Genomic DNA, 15,234 nt, shown 5'->3' with positions numbered 1-15,234 from the left:
GTATCCTCTGGGTCCTGAAACCAATTTCCCACAAATACCAAGAGATGACTGTATTTATGTTAAGTTTTTAAAATTCATGAAATAAAGACACTCATAACAATCTTTCAGTCTTATAACTATGGTATATGATGACTTTTTGATAAAGTTGAATAAAAATAAAATTAATTTTAGTAGTTTCTGGGCTTTTATGCATATAAAACTAGCTGGGTTTTGGTTCATAATCACAAATTTTAATTAAATTACAGTAAAATAAAACAGACAAATAAAATCTTTGGCATATGTACTAAAACACCAAAGTGCAACTTTCCTAGTATGACCAAGAGTACACTAGCAGAGCATTGCTTTCTAGTACCAGAAAAGCAGTTCTCTTAAAACTTCTTTCCTCGTTAGATTCATTAGTTTATATATAAATTCAATAAAATGATAAGGAAATGTGTAAATTGGTAAGCAGCCTATAACAAGCATATTTATACATGATTTCATTCGATCACAAATAATCTTACAGGTTATTGCAAAGGAAGTAACTATGATACAGAGAGAAAAATAATTATTCAATGTTTACTCAAATTAGCAAGTGGTGGAGCCTGGATATTAGGTTAAATAGTACATCTGAGAAGGTATTTCCTACTCTACTTTGTTACTTTGATTTATTAACTTCTAGGATTTTCAGTGGATACATTCAAAGTTAGTGTAATTAATTTCCTAATGAAGTAAGTAAGTCCAGATGATTACCTTTCAGATTTACTTCTTTGTACGTTTATTTCAGTAAGTAGAGTTAATACTTATTGCCTACATTGTCTTTACAGCAGCAGGTCCACATATCTGTGCTCATTGAAGAGATGATATTAGATCTGTTTTGCCTGGAGACAGATATGATTTTGTGTGTAATAAACAAAACCGTCTTAGAACTTTTATGTCTAGGAATTGATATTTCCACACCTTATTCCACTATTCCTTTAATAGATCCTAGAATTCAATTGACTTCTTTATTCTGCAATTAAGAACCATTAAAATGCCAACTTTTGCTAAAAGCAATAAGAGCCTGATTTATATTCACAAAAGAATTAAATGATTGATATATATTTTCCTGAAAGACTATTTAGACAGGCTGTGTTAATCAGAGAGTGATAGTAAATTAGGAACAAAAAGGAAAGAGAAGGTTAAAGTTTGCTACAGATATTCTTCCCTCTTGCTTCAATTATCCCTGATGCTATTAACACAAGTGGGAAGAAATTCCAGGATTCTCCACTTCTTATATTTAATTGTTAAAGTCATAGTACAGGAATTATTTTCTTAATTCAGAATTTGTCTTCCTTTCTGTTGTGCATATATTGCTTAAACCTACAAAATCTGTTCTTTATAACTCTTTTAAAAATAAATTTTCATAGAGTCTTATTTCATAATAATTTATTTGTGGAAACTATTGGCTATAACATTTTTAAAGGAATTATGAGGTTAAACAAATTATTTTTCTTCACTTAAACACATGTTTTGAGGAAGGCAGAGCACCTGTGCCTGCATTTCTCCCATGGTTGTTTTGCTTTCAGTTGCTAAGATGAAACACTAAAAGTTTCTCTAACAAGGTCAACTAATCACCCTCAGCAATCAAAGGATCTGTAAATACCACTGCACTTGTTCACATATTTCCAGCTGTTAAGACAACTATGGAGACATTGCTTGAGTGTTAAGATTTTCTTTTCTCTGACCTCTAATATGTAAATGTTTAAAGACCATTGGAAAAGTAAAAGCTGGAATTTACCCCAAGGAAGTTGCTTAATCAAACTCATTCCATCTGTTTATATCTATATAAACAGTTGAAACACATGCTGTGTTACTTTTAAAATACATTTCTCTTAAAGTACTTTATTTTTCTTTAAAGTTGATTGAGTTCTTGCCAACTGGGATAGGAAATCACATCTATTTTCTAATTAAAAGATAACAGCTACATTTTCTTCAACAAATATTAATATATATTTAAATTCAACCCTGTATGTACTACATTGGTCTAGGATACGCTGTCATTCTGGTATATTGAGGCATTCATTCTTAGGTTAATCAGGTTTCTAGTGTCACAAGTGCCTAATGAGTGAGCCTCATGAAAGACACAAGACTGAGCAGTTAAGCCTGATACCCTGTGTCCAAGCATACAATTAACTTCGTATTATACATCATAGTCAGCCACAAGCTTCATGCCTTGGTATTATATGTGCAAGTAAGTCATATTACCAGGAAAGAGAATTGGAGAATGTAACTTTTTGGTTTGTTTAGTGAAGAAAAACAATTTGGGTGTCTTATTATGTGATGTCATTAAAATGAACATTTGTCTTAGTTTCTTGGAAACCTATGCTAATGCCACATACTGAACCGAAAAAGAGTCATGTCAGTAAGGTAACCATAGTTATAATGATTCTAAAAAGTATCACCCCACTCAGAGCTATACAATTGAAAAAAAGAAGGCAGTATTAACAATTACTATTTGGCAAACAGGCAAAAAATAGGACTATTTTGGTCAAATGAAAACTGAAGTCCCCCCTAAAATAAGTGAGATTAACAGAGATGAGGAAAAAGAAATTCCTGTCTATGCTACTTATCATGCACATTATCTTTAGATAAAATCTCCCCCAATGCACCTACTCTTTTGAAAGTGACTACTTAGAAACAGATAGATTCATACAGCAAACAGAGAAAAAGCAACTAAAAAGTCACAGATTGAGTGGCAACACCTGCTAAAGGAGTATGATGCCACTTTACATCAGAAGAAAACACAATAATACACAAGCAATTCCTTCTTTAGCCATGGCTTATTTCCTATATTTGAATAAGTATAGCATGAGGTGTAATTCAATATCAGACTCAACGTCTATGTTTATTCTACAAGGAGATGTTGCCCAAACACCCACAACATCTGCTGAGGGAAAGGGAAAGAAGCTTCTTGCTGACATGAAGAAAGGTGGGCACGTGGCTATATTGGTTATTAAGGCTGAGGGAGGAAGAACAAACTCTGATTCTGTTTTTTGAATTGTTATGTTATCTGTTCCTATTGCTTTGGCTCAGGGGTAGCAGTTCTGAAAGCAGTAATGGCGCTTCTTGTGCTACTGGAGGTGAGTGATGTCATTATTGTGACAGCCAAACCATCAAAGCCAAAACATTCAAGCCCGGACACTGAGAACTGAAAATATCATGTTCCTGGCTACATTTGCATGACTTCTCTGTTTCTCTGTTTTCATTGGTATGACTTTATTGTTCTAGAATTCTCCTGCCTCGACAAATGGTTTGACTGTGCATTGCAGAGACTTACCAAAAGAGCCATCGACTCTTTAAATGGAAAACATCAATAGTTTGCTGTGCCATAAGATACACTGAATCCCTTGTCTCAATATCCTCACCTTAGTGTTTCCAACAATCCTGGACTATTGTGTCATAATTTGAATCCAGTCATAATTTTGTCCTTACATTGAAACACTCGCCTTAAACCAAAACTTCCAATTTCCCCACCTAATATACTACCAAAGCTTTGTGAGGTAGTAATGTTCTCCTCAACCTAGGTCTGCAATATGCTCAACTTTGTCATAACAAATTGTGTTGGTAGTATTTTGGGAGTCAGCTTCTGATAGCTTTTGAGAGCAGTTTTTTACAATTATTTACCACAATGAGCAATACCACCTGTGTTTCTTTCTTTTTTTATTTTTTTTTTTAATTTCAGAGTATTACAGGGGAACAAACACTTTGGTTACATAAATGGTCTTTGCACCACCCAACAAGCATGCCCATACCCTAGACAGCATGTACCTCATCTGTTAGGTGTGGATTTACTCATCCCTTCCTCCCCCATCCCACCTGCCCAACACCCTGTGAATGTTACTTCCCATATGTGCACATTGGTGTTGATCAATTAGTACTGATTTAATGGTGAATACATGTGGTGTTTGTTTTTTTCCATTCTTGTGATAATTCACTTAGAGAAAGGGGCTCCAGCTCTTTCCAGGATAATACAATAGGTATTTCATCATTTTTTATGGCTGAGTAGTACTCATAGGTATACATATACCACATTTTGTTAATCTATGTATTGATGGACATTTGGGTTTTTTACACATCTTTGCAATTGTGAATTGTGCTGCTATAAACATTTGAATGCAGGTATCTTTTTTATAGAATGTATTTTTTCCTTTGGGTAGATGCTTAGTAGTGGGAATGTTGGATTGAATGGCAGCTCTACTTTTAGTTCTTTGACGTATCTCTACCACCTGTTAAGAAACCTTAACAATGTTACCTTTCCTTATCTTACATAAAGACAAGTAGTAATATTCTCTTTAATAGGTCTAAAGTTACTTGATACACATCAAGTAGATAATACCTATTTTTATGGGGGGGGGAACTTCTGAAACTGTAAATTTTAACAATTAATCTTTTTACCCATGAATTGGAAAACATATATTACTGTTTGTCTGAAAAATTAGTTTTGGAACATCTCCTTCCAATATGGCAAAGCTCCTATTGAATCGCCCCTCCTAGAGATAAGTACCATAAGGTCTGGGGGAAAAATGTAGAAAACAAGTAGAATCTGGAAGGAAATAAGCATTTACTAGAAGTGAAAGGCACTGGGTGAGTTTCTAGAATTAAAAGCTTTACCCTGAGAAGACACCAAATTCAGCACCACATAGAGAGGCTAGAATTTGAACAAAAACATCCCATCTTTCTTATGTGAAAAAACAGAACAGAATTTCAGGCAACCACAGCCACCCAAAAGTGAGAGGGAATCTGTAAAGGAAAAAGCCAGAGAGGGGAGCACCAAATTTTGTGTATGTACATGCTCTGCCAACTCCCTGGCGGATCCCTGAACCATACATGCACAGTGCAGATTCCAAGACATGCACTGAAATTTGAATGCTCCCCAAGAGATACAGTTTACAGTTGAGTCAATCCAAGTGATTACTTACTAAATCAAACAAACAAGCAAAAATGTCAATACTCTTCAGAGGAATCTAGCATAATCTGAATTCATAAGAAAACATTCATAATCAACTGGATAGAATTCAAAAATTTCCAACATTATAAAACAAATGCGGGAAAATATGAACCATTCTCAAGAGAAAGTAAATGGAAGGTTTGTGAGTTTATGACTATATAAGGCTTAAAATAATCTTTAAAGAGCCAGTGGATGAAAATACTGAGACAACCACTCTGACACCAAAAAGGGCAAATCCTTTAGTAGCTACTTCAAATGTCACCAAGAAGGAAAATGCTTACAGAGACACAGGAATTTGTGTTTGGTACTGTGGTTGGCTAGGAATTTTGAGTTTTCACACTTGTGGAATGACAGGTAGTCTATTTTTATTTAGAAAAAAAAAAATAAAAAGAGCTAATTATGTAGTAGCCAAAAGCACGAAAGTCCATTTGCTGAATATTTCCAGCTCTTTATTTTCTGGAGACATGACACAATTTCACCTCCTGGAACATTTGTGGGTTGGGTGGGGCCATATGTTAAATTAGTAAGTGAGTAGCAGGCAAATTAATAGAATATCATTTATGAAACACACATCAATTATTGGCCAGCTCATTTAAATGAAATGTAAGATCATCAAGCAGAATTTTATTTTTCTTTCTAGCATAGCACCTGGCAACATTCACAATGACAATACTGTAGTGTATATTTAAAAATCTATTAGGAGGATTATTAAGAGGGTAGATTGTCATTTTAAGTGTTCAAGTGTTCTTACCACAGTAAAATTATTATAAATACACCAAATAAAAATAGCATATCAAAAGCAATACTGCCAAGGGTTTAAAAATATGCATTGGATCTCACAACTGAGAAATATATATGTATATATATATATGTATTTTTTTTTTATCAGACTAGATTTTCTCTTCCCCTGGAACAATAAATGCACTGTTTTGATAGGTGAAAGACAATGGAAAAAGAAGGATAAATGTAAACAAATTAAATTTTAGTTTAAAATCTTCAGATTATTTCTGCAACACTAATAATAGTAAGAAGGCTTTTTTTTTTTTTTGGCTAGAGAAAACATGCAATGATTTAAATCAACACATTGTATTTGGCATTGCTAATTGGAAAAATGTCAGCTATAAGGCTAAAGTATTTGTAACCACTCATGGACTCCTTCCCCTATATTTCATCTCCTTTCTCTGAAAAAGAAAGGAAATACAGTCCTAAACCTTCAGTTTTTTGTTTGTTTGTTTGTTTGTTTTTTTGGTGTTGGTTTTGTCTCACTTTGCCTTATTTTTTAAGTGACTGCTAACATACTATTTGGCCATGACAAACAATATTCTTCATTTCTGTTTTGTTTTCCTACACCAATTCATGATTATTCCTTTTTCTAGTTATTAACTATATTTTAAATAAAATTAACTTTACGTATCTTAAATCTCATATTAAACTCAGTAAATTATTCATAGAGCTCTTTGATTTTGCATCCTTGAATGAAGAGTTGGTATCATGTTTGTTGGGACCCCAGAAAGTGCCCAGATCCTTCAATTGACATAAAAATGGTTAAAAATACTTATTATAAGAATTTTCTAATCACCTTTATATGAAACATTTATAATGTATTACATACTAATATATTGAAAAGCTACCATCAAGAACACTTCATTACTCTCCTACCTCACAGTATTATATGCATATGTTTAAAAATGTATTTAAAAATTAAACCTTTTATGATTACCCTTTTGACAATTTACAGTTATAATATTGTGAGTTTTCAAATTTCTGGATTTGTTTCAGGCAGGCTTCATATAAGAATGGTGGATTCCCATAGATAGCTCCTGTTACAACTAATGACAGCTATATAAGTTAATCTGAACACTGCTTCTGTTGACATATATATTATTAGCCTGCCTTCCTAATGATAAATCAAAATTTTTCTTTCCTAATTGGAGATGTGACAACAAAAGAGCTTTAATAATATAACTGCAAATTTTCCCCTCAAATGGCAATTTGTATAGTTTTTAAGATTATAGGAAGAGGAAGGGGAAAAATAGCATGCCAATGTCTCAGTGCCTTTTTATTTCACAAAATGAATTGTGTGTGCTTCAATGTACATCAAAATAATTGCTCCACTGTTATTTGCATACATTTCAAAAATGCTGACAGAAAGTTTTAAAAATGTGAAATTACCTGAGAGTTAAAAACAACCTGGTGAATTGACAATAACTAACAAAGAGTATTTGGCAGTCTATCTGTGGTTTGCTACATTCGCTTAACAAAGATTGAAAAAGCAGATCTCTTATGGGAACAAATGCAAGTTGATGGAAAGAGCTTGAGTATGTCATTTTTGCTAATGAACTGTGCATTGCTTTAAGGAAGGCCTGATCTATTTCTTTCCTTTGAGATAGACATTCCTTAAAAGGGAGTGTTCCCTGTCTACAAATGATGCCCTTTGATTAGTCTCATCTAAAAGCTCTCACTGAGCTCTCAGCAGGACACAGACGTGGCAACATGTTCTCACGTCTCTCCATCTGAACAGAGAAGCCACCTTTATATAGACTATGAATCTTTTGTTTAGACATCACTATGAAACCCTCAATTCCACACCCATCAGATATTCAGTAGAGCTCTCCACCAAAAAGTCACATGTCAAGTATAGAATTTAAGAAACTAAGCTCTGAATTTAATCAAACTTGGGTTCAAATCCCAGATCTGCTGCCATTTATGTTTTATTCTGAAAAAAAAAAAAAAAAAAACTGTGTGCCCTCTCTGAGCACCAGTTTCTTCAACTAGAAAATGGGGGAAATCATATGTCCTAAGTCATTGTTAATATTAAAATAATAGAAATAAAGTGCATAATATAGTATCTGAAAACACAATAAATAATAAGTATTAAAGTTAATTATGATACATGAGGCTCTACTTTTTTTGTTAAGGTTTGAGGAGGGATGTTGGATATTGTGATGAATGGCAACAGAGTACTTGATGCCAAAGTACTGAAAGAAATACTAATCATTCAGGAAAGTTTTTTCCTAAACTAGCTTCCTTTATCAATAATCATATTCAAATGAAACAAGAAAGCTATTCTATGCAAGGATGTAAGAAAATACTTTAAAGTTAAGAATAATTTTACCACATAGCCAAAGTATAGATTGCAGTCTTTGAACTGAGAGTGAAATAAACACCCCTAGCCTTAGAATGGTTTTTATTGTACCTTTGAATATTATTCAGCTTGTTTCTAAAATAATTAACAGTTAAAGGAATTCTAAAAATATAATTAAGTCACACTATGGGCATTAAGACACATTTTTTAAATCTAAATTTTAGTTCAGATATACGATTGATGGTTTGTTATTTTCTGATTTTTATATTCATTGGTAAATTATTAGAGATTATTAAAAATTTGTTACCCACAATTTCACATTTAGCAAATACATTTTATTGTAGAGATATTTTTTTCAATTGTCACTGTTTTATAGAACTGTATCAGACAGTCACCATAACTGTAGCTATACTGTACAACTGTGATGAACTTGTCTGTATGTTTTGACTTTTCAAATATATGGTATGGGAACATTTTAAAGGACAAAATACAATATCAGTTACCTTATTTTTTTTCCAGTTACCTTATTGACGTTGATTTACATATCTCATTGACGTTGTATCTCCATAACCATGTACACTAAGTTGTAAACATATATATTTTATTTGTTTAATTAAGTTATTAGTATTTTAATGCACAAAATATTATGCTAATTTTATTGGCCTTTGGAAAAATTTGTTCTGAATTGGCAAGAGCAAATTTTGTCAGCATCTTCATATACTTATGAACTTTGTGATTTCCAATTAGCTGTCATTGGAGTTATTACTGTCAATTCATTTTCAGTAGGTAGGTAATTGTTGGCACAAAAGTAATTGCAGTTTTAGCATCATTGAAATTTGATGTTCGATATTGTAATACATTTTTAAATAAATGTGGGTATGTTCTACATCACTTTAATGCACATTTCTTGCTTTATGATTTTTGTTAATGACTTATTACTTGCTGTTTATTTTATGTTTATTTTAGATTATGGAAATAATGTTAGACATACAGCAAATTCGAGCGATTTTCTTATTGGAGTTCAAAATGGGTCCCAAAGCAGCAGAGACAACTTGCAATACCAACAACACATTTGGCCAAGGAACTGCTAACAAACATGCAGTGCAGTGGTGGTTCAAGAAGTTTTGCAAAGGAGAGGAGAGCCTTGAAGTCTTGAAAATGAGGAGAGCAGTGGCCGGCCATCGTCAGAAGTCGACAATGAATTGAGATCAATCACTGGAGTTTATCCTCTTACAACTACACAAGAAGTTTCAAAAGAACTAAACATCGACCATTCTATGGGCATTTGGCATTTGAAGCAAATTGGAAAGGTGAAAAACTTCAACCATTGGGTGCCTCATGAGCTGATAGAAATTTCTTTTTTATTTCAGCATATTATGGAGGTACAAATTTTAAGGTTTCAAATAAAGCCCTTGCCCCTCCTCCCCCCCCACAAGTCTGAGCTTCTACCGTGACCATCCCCCAGATGGTGCACATCTCACTCATTATGTATGTGTATCTTCGTTTTGAAATGTCATCTTCTCTTCTTGTACACAACACCAATGAACCATTTCTTGATCAGATTGTGACCTGTGATGAAAAGTGGATTTGATATGACAACCTGTGATGACCAGCTTAGTGGTTGGACCAAGAAGAAGCTCCAGCACTTCCCCAAACCAAACTTGCACCAAAAAAAAGTCATGGACACTGTTCAGTGGTCCGCTGCCAGTCTGATCCACTACAGCCTTCTGAATCCCGGTGAAACCATTCCATCTGAGAAGTATGCTCAGCAAATCGATGAGATGCACCCAAAACTCCAAGACCTGCAGCTGGCATTGATCAACAGAAAGGACCCAATTCTTCTCGGCAACAATGACTGGCTGCACATCGCACAACCAATGCTTCAAAAGTTGAATGAATTGGGCTACAAACTTTTGCCTCATCAGCCACATTCACCTGACCTCTCGCTAATTGACTACCACTTCTTCAAGCATCCCCGCAACTTTTTACAGGGAAGATGCTTTCACAACCAGCAGGATGCAGAAAATGCTTTTGAAGAGTTCATCAAATGCTGAAGCAGGGATTTTTATGCTACAGGAATAAACAAACTTATTTTTCTTTGGCAAAAATGTGTTGATTGTAATGTTTCCTATTTTGATGAATAAAGATGTGTTTGAGCCTAGTTAGAATTATATAAAATTCATAGTCCAAAACCACAGTTACTTTGCAACAACCTAAAATAGTTATCACTCAATTCATTAATAAATAAAACCAAAAACTTGCTTTGCTTCATTGTTTTCAGAGTCTTTATTTGTACTTTCCATATTTATTCTCTGTCTCTTCTTCCTACCATGTGCATTTTAAGTGTATCTATATCTGTGCAGGCATGCCACACATATTTATATACTCAAATGCACCTAAACATTATATGCACACATACACATTCATCAGTAATAGCATCATCATCATCATCACATGGGGTTTGCCAAATTGCTTAACGCGTATAGCTTTGTTACCTTCAATGGAAGGTATTCTCTTGAACATTTTTACTGTTATGCTTAGTCTCTGAGCTACATATCATACACTTTAGCTTTGCATGAAGTCAGACAAATTTCTTAATCTTTCATGGCCTCAGTTTGGTCATCTGTAAAAGGCAGTAATTAAAATGTGTGCCATACATTCATGTGAAAATTAAGGTAATTATCCTATTAAACTACTTAATCCTTTATTTCCTCCTGGCTTGGAAAACAGCATATGCTCAATAAATACTATTAATCATTTCTAAATTACAAACTTCATAAATTAGATGATAGCAGATTCTTCATTCTCCTTCTGATCTCTGTATCAATTTTTAATTGTATTTTCCACATGGATAGTAGCCTCGTAATAACAGTCCCCTGCAACCGCATCCACTAAGGTTAGCAGTGGGCATCATAGTGGATTCCATAAACAGTAAATTAAAAATGGGCACTGCTGTTTATTTTCCATATTTATAACTTTTCCAATTAAGGTAGTTTCCATGTGCACAAACAAATTTAAACTCCTACTTCGTCTCTGAGGTTCAAAAACGGAATTGAGAAGTAGTGGATAGTCAATTCAATTTCTGTCAATGTTAGCAGTATGTGTAATAAGTATATGCAAAATGGTGTTTACAAGTCTCAGGAAAAAATTATCACTTGTAAATATAACAATGAATTCAATGCAAAAAAGATAGTGGATGTTCTATTATAGACTACACTGTGCTCGAATTAATTGGAAAAAATAACAAATTAATGATAGCCATTCTTGCTAGAGCATCACTTCTACTGAAATCTATAGATCAAATTGCTAGGGCTAGTGCAGATTTAAGAAAGGAACAGTTAAACTCCACTTTTCCATTTGAAGAGCAGCATGTACATGGAAGGATAGCTGATGTCAGCCAACTATGCTATGGTATAACATTCACCATTTTATGTGGGTCCAACAAAATATAGGTCTTGAATATATAGAAAAAGGAAAATACACTCTCTTGGTGATAATCGTTGCAATGATTTCTAGAAGGTGACTTCCTGGTCTCCTTGCAGCTGCATGTGAAAGAAAAGTAGGTCTGGTCATTATTCAACAATGCACACTTCAATAAGTGATTACTTCAACTGAAGAGAAATACTACAATGCACTTTTAAAATTCACTGTACCTTTGCTCATTGATTTGATGTTACATGATAAATATACAATGTGAAGAGGTTTAGGTTAATTGTTTTAGAACTAAATTTATATGTTTTAAAAAGCCTGCAAGAAAACATACTTCATTCACAATTGGTGCCTTAGAAAATGATTAGTACATGAATATATTATATTTTGAGGTGAATAAATATCTCTAAAATTAATAAATGAAAAACAATTAATTGCATAAATGAAGAAGTTATACACACACACACATATATGTATATATAAAATCTTTGGAACAGACCAGATCATAGCAATCAATAGTGCATACTTCTCCTTCAAATATATATGGGCAATAAATAAATGCATGTTAAGCTTATAAGATTTTTAATAATCTTTTACCATGTATCCTTTTTCACTACCAATCTTGTCTAAAATGACCTTCAATAATTTGTGGTTAATCTTAATCCATGCTCTTCAAAGTGTAGTTGATGGACTATGCCAGGCCACAAAAAGTTGGTTTCCTATCTGCAGAAGTGTTTAGAAACTTTTACAAAATTTTTTTTTCCTCAGGATAATAAAAGATGTGATGTGTTATTCATTTTAATTATTTTCTAAAATGATTTAAATGAAAAAAATTTGAAATTAAAAAATATAATGTTTCTTTATCACAGACTAATTGAAAGTTTCATATCTAGTCCAGCTTTTATACATTAAATACACTCATATCTTTTATATTTACATTAGTGGAACTTAGTGTATTTATTCTTTGGAAACATCTCTTACACTCAACAATTCACCTTTATGATCTGTCGATGTTAATATAGTGAAATTTCACTTTCATTCTTTATAATTAATGCATAATATCCCATTGCATAAATACATTATAATGTATGTAATATAATTACCCAATTGAAAATACATACAGATTTTTTCCAATTTTTTATTTTGGAAAAATATAATAAAACTTTTCCCCATATATCTTTACACATATATGTGAGTTGTATTTAAGATAAATTTGTAGAAGTGTAATCAGCTCAATATATGCACATAATTAAAAGTCAGTCAGACTAATTTCCTTTTAAAAATAATTTCACTTTTTATTCTGGTTATAATAAATTAGTTTGCAGCATAGCAAACTTCCCATCAGGAAGAACTAGACAACTAGATATGATTTTTTTAACATTTTTTCGAAGTCATTAAGAGGAATCAAGGCAGCCAGAGAATTGTGGCAGTCATTTCATGTCTCTGGGAGCACCCAGAGGATAGAGCATTAATTGAGGTGATTCCTTGCATTCCACAATTGTTTTTCCTCTTGAAGCATTATCTAATACATAAATATAGACAAGTATAACATACACTTTATCATTTCCTATTGATCACTGTCTATGCATGGCCCATTAGAGAACAGAATGTAGTATGACTCCAGGATCTGCCACTCATTAGGTCTAGAAGAAATGGTCAATTTCTTTCAACCCTTGAAGTCTCACCTTTTTCACTTGTAAAATGAGGATAATAACGTGTAACTCACAAAATTGTTAGGAGGAAATAGAGTATAAGATATAAAGTTATAAAAGTTCTTAATGCAGCAATAGGGATCACTCAGATAACATTAATCTACTTCCTCGTTAATTTTCTAATTTCCTTTAACTTTGTTTAAACTGATTTAATGTCTTCTCTCTGCTGGGCAGTGAGCTGGACATGATTGTTTTATTATTTCAGTGCTTCCAAAGGAGATAAGTTAAAAGCCTTCCAGGCTTGGTTGCTTTCTCTACAAGGAGCCTGCTTACTCATTCTTAGTTGGAAGTCTGTTTCATGGGTCAATAATGGATTCTGTTTCTCTGGAGTTTACTAAATTGCCTCAGGTCAGACACAGTTTGGACCTTGATGCTAGTGGTTGCATTCAGTGCTTTCATGCCCTGAGTCCAACTGGTGAGTTTGCCTGTTTCTTATTTTGTAATCTGAGATTAGGGGATATACATATATCTGGGAGGCATATAAAAACACTCATGCTCACCTGTGTGCAATTGGTAAGACATGACAGGCATTTCTCCAATCCCTGCAACTATTAAGGAGGCCAGGGAGCTGCACGGATCCTTGCAAACCCACTGAACTCATCCCTATGCGGGAAAGTGTGTTGTTTACTTGCCTTGCAAAAACCTCCATCTTTTGCTAAAACTTCCTGGCTTCCTGGTAGCTAGTAGTTTGCTGGGATCCTGAGGCAGTGTTCCTCTGTTTCTAAGGAATCTGAGAGCCTATAATCACTGTCAGTAGCCCATCCCTGATGTCTTTTGCCTTCCTAGTCCATTTTAAAGCAAAGTGTGTATAATTGCCCTTCGTTCAGAGCCTTGTTGAGGAGTGCTGGAATGATTCAACTTCATTGGGTCAAAAAATGAAATTGTTTTGGGTCACTTTTAGTTGCTGTATTTCTGAAAGCGTATTATCACCTTTATTAATATATCTCCCCATAATAGAATTTATCCATCCTTAATTCTGCACTGACAATTGAACTTCTATTCCTTCCAATATCAATTTCCATCTCTACCTTCTTCCAGTGAATCACAATACTTAGTTAGCATTCTGGCCTGACAAGTCTAAACCAAAATCTCCGTGTTCTATTACAAGATTGGAAATAAAAGTTATTTTTTCATTTGAAGATGTTCACTACACAGAAATGTAAAATCATTCTGCTGAATTCCTTATAATGTCTGATCTGCTCTAGGGCAAAAAAAGGTAGAGGTGGAAATGCCATTTTCTTTCCTTGGTTGTCTTGTCTTTTTTTCTCTGAAGTAGCTTTATGTTTTTGCTGTTCATGTTCTTTAGAAAATCTGTTATTAAAGATTACTGCTGTTTTGTTTTGAAATGCAGTGAGAGCTATGAATGAATGGCATCAAGAAGTCCTAGAGCAGAGGATGATATTTAGAAAAAGGAAGCAAATAATCCCTAATCTGCCCTCTTTTGAACTCTCAGAAATGTCTTCCCAAGTGAAGGTTGGAACTAAAGTACTGAAATCATTTGAACATATTTTGGGTCAAAATATGAAGAAAGTGTGAAGGTTGCTGCATCTAAGAGACTTTAGCCCTTCATTGTCATCTGAGACCAAACGGGTTTACTGATAAGTGGTAGAGTGGATCGTGGGCATGACTGTGTCCCCAGGGTGCCATCACTTCCCCTATTAGCTGTTTGACAAATACTGAGCATCTCTAGGTCTGTGTGACTCAGTTTATGCATTTGTTTAAATAAGATTATATGAGTAGCTAAAACATAGGTCTGTTTGTGCAGATAAAATGAGGGATACAGGTAAAGCACATAAAGCAGTGCCTAGTACATAGTGTGGGTTCATTAAATGCTAGATTAAATTCATGAAAAAATGTGATATTAAAAATTTTACTTATGATAAAATATTGTCCAGCATATTGATATTAGGCATTGAATATGATTTACATTGTAAAATATTTTGAGATTCTTTTTCAAAATGATATAAGGTACGAGAAAGGAAAATAGCTATGGGAAGCAATTAAGATAAATAACTGTATTGTTATTTTATGTCTCTCAA

At 33.6% G+C, this 15,234-nt stretch overlaps 1 pseudogene; it reads left to right on the top strand.

Annotated features, from left to right (window-relative positions):
• The first annotated feature begins 3,077 nt into the window (after positions 1 to 3,077).
• LOC142869924 (histone-lysine N-methyltransferase SETMAR-like) lies at positions 3,078 to 10,198 on the top strand (annotated as a pseudogene).
• Positions 10,199 to 15,234: the final 5,036 nt, after the last annotated feature.

This window comes from Microcebus murinus, chromosome 3, assembly GCF_040939455.1.
Source record: "Microcebus murinus isolate Inina chromosome 3, M.murinus_Inina_mat1.0, whole genome shotgun sequence".
NCBI classification, from domain to species: Eukaryota; Metazoa; Chordata; class Mammalia; order Primates; family Cheirogaleidae; genus Microcebus; species Microcebus murinus.
Note: the sequence above shows the minus strand (reverse complement) of the source record. Positions and strands in the feature narration are given on the sequence as shown.